Below are 2,518 nucleotides of genomic sequence, written 5' to 3'. Positions count from 1 at the left end.
TTGGTGGTGCCTGTCTGGTCCCTAATGCTTCCTAGGAGAAATGAGCATCCTGTTGTGAATGGTGGAGTGTTAAACACAGCACCTTTCCAGCTGTTTGCCCATGCAGCTCCTGGCTCAACATCTGTCTTTGCCAGAAGCCAAAACAGGAGCCCTTGTAAATATAACTTGCTGGCAGTTCTTTGATGTAAATCAGAACAAACTTGATCAATTTGCAAGCAAACAGTCTGGAATCTTTTGTAAGAGTTGGGCTTTTAGGGAGGCAGCATCATTACAAGATTCCACATGATCCATGCACTTAGGTCACGGACTGAATGAGGTGCTGGGGGCCAAACTGGTTTATGAATGTTAAGGTACTCCCACAGCTGACCTCCCAGTCAGAAAATGTAACACTACTACTCAGGTGCCACAGTATTAAGGCAGGAATGAGGAAAGAAGGCAGGAACAGGGATAGGTTCTGGCCTGTATTTTTAAAAATTAGATTTTGTAGCCTAGTCTGACTTCAGTGCACACGGGCAGGCATGGAGAGCAGTGTGAAGGTGGTTCTGACAACGACAGGAATAATGGAGCTTGCCTGTGTGCAGGCTGGCTCAGCACAGTGCAAGGTACATCAAGTAGAGAGATTTGACCTGGTTTGTTACTGTTTCCTCCAATATAAAGAGAAATAGTTCCCCGTCCTCAAGCAGTACTTTCCACTACATGGTTAAACGGGAGTCCTGCTACCTGGAGATAAACATCTGCAAATTAGCACACCAAAGTAATTTATGTGCATGAATCCTGAAAGGCTGACTTTAATTTTGAGAAAACGGGAAATTCCAGAACATGTGGAGCAAATGTGCCAGCATCTAGGGAGCCAAATGAGATGGGTGGGTAATGAAGCTGCCTAGCAAGATGTTCATCCTAGGGAGAATGATGGGAAAGCTGACCTGGGCTTCATTCAAGTGGAGTTAATGCTAGTTGACACAGCCTAATAGAAAACAGATCTTGTCAAAACCCAGCTGTGCTCTTCCCATTGCAGATCTCACCAATTATGGCAGAGATGAGCAATTCTTAGACTTCACTGTTTTCACTTAGAGACTTTGTCTGCAGGAAATGAACTGGTACCTGTGCAGCTCATTCCTCTAACAGAGTATGAAGAACTGCTGAGGTGGTAGGCAGAATGTTATGGCCAGATAAATCCAGGCTGAATGGTAAATACAGGCTTGATGGAGTGTGGGTGTGCAAAGATGCACAAGTTACTGTTTGAACGAATTTATTTCTTCTTTTATATTGGTGTGTTTTGTAGACTGGGCCATGAGACAAATAAATGAATGCTTTATGCAAAGCCAGTGGCAATTTTTTAAAAATGGTGAGGTGAAAAGCAAAATGTCTATGTTCATCCATGCCTGATTGTCATCTCAGCACCCTGATAAAAACGCTGAAGTTTCGTCTGTAGAAACACACTTTGGTGATGCAGCCTTCATGTTGGTGGCTTCTCATTCAAGGGAGGAAAAAACTCCAGTTCTGGGCCTGAAAGCTGAAGCAGCTGGAAGCACTCCAAGAGGAATTCATCTGGTGTGTCACCTGCTTGGGATACACATGATTAACAGCCTCTCAGTGCCTGGGTTGTCTAGGAAGAGAGCCTTGGAGGTACTGCTCTGCTGCCCTATCTGATGCAGGAACAAATGGCAAATGCTGGGCTGCCAGCTGAAACTCAGGGACAGCCTGTGGCTTCTCAGGAGTCCAGCACAGCACCAGGGTACCTTCCTGGAGATTTGGTGTTTGGGATAACAGAGCTTTTGGTTCAATTCCAGTATGTTCAGTTATTTGGGGTTCACTATTTGGTTAGGATCTGTGGTACCTGGAAAAATTAAGATGGTCTCTGTGTGTTTCCACTCTCCTCATTAAACGAGCTTTTCCTGTTTTAGAATAAAGGAGGCTGCTAATGGATTCACGCTCAGTTAAATGCTGCCTTGCTGGCAGTTCCTCAAGCAAATGAGGTCTGGCTGGGAAGCCAGCTCAGCACAGCGCAGGCCGAGGAGCCCCACGCTGCAGAGGGACACGTAAGAAGAGGTCGGACTAGTTCAGCACGAGGAAATCGCTTCCCTGCGAGCTCAGCGATGCAGAGGTGAGTTCAAGATGTGAGACACGGCCCCGCTGCCTGACGCTGCATTGAGCTACCACCTCCTGAGGAACTTGTGCTTGAAATGTGCACCTTCTTCTGAAGCATCTTTGCTCCAGCACTGTTGGAAACAGCTCTAGCTCAGGAAACACCCTTCCCAGCTGAGCTGACAGTAAAGATACAGAGGGACTATTTAGAGGACATATGCTCACAGGACAAGGAGGCTTCAAACTGAACAGCAGGTTTAGATCAGATATTAGGAAGAAATTCTTTATTATGAAGGTGGTGTGGCACGGGTTGCACAGAGAAATTGTGGATGTCCCATCCCTGGCAGTGTTGAAGACCAGGTTGGATGGGGCTCTGAATAACCTGGTCTAGTGAAAGGTGCCCCTGCTCATAGCAGGAGGGTTGGAACGAGAT

The sequence above is a fragment of the Melospiza georgiana genome, chromosome 6 (genome assembly GCF_028018845.1).
Source record: "Melospiza georgiana isolate bMelGeo1 chromosome 6, bMelGeo1.pri, whole genome shotgun sequence".
NCBI classification, from domain to species: Eukaryota; Metazoa; Chordata; class Aves; order Passeriformes; family Passerellidae; genus Melospiza; species Melospiza georgiana.
The sequence above is the reverse complement of the archived record's forward strand: the minus strand, read 5'-3'. Positions refer to the sequence as shown.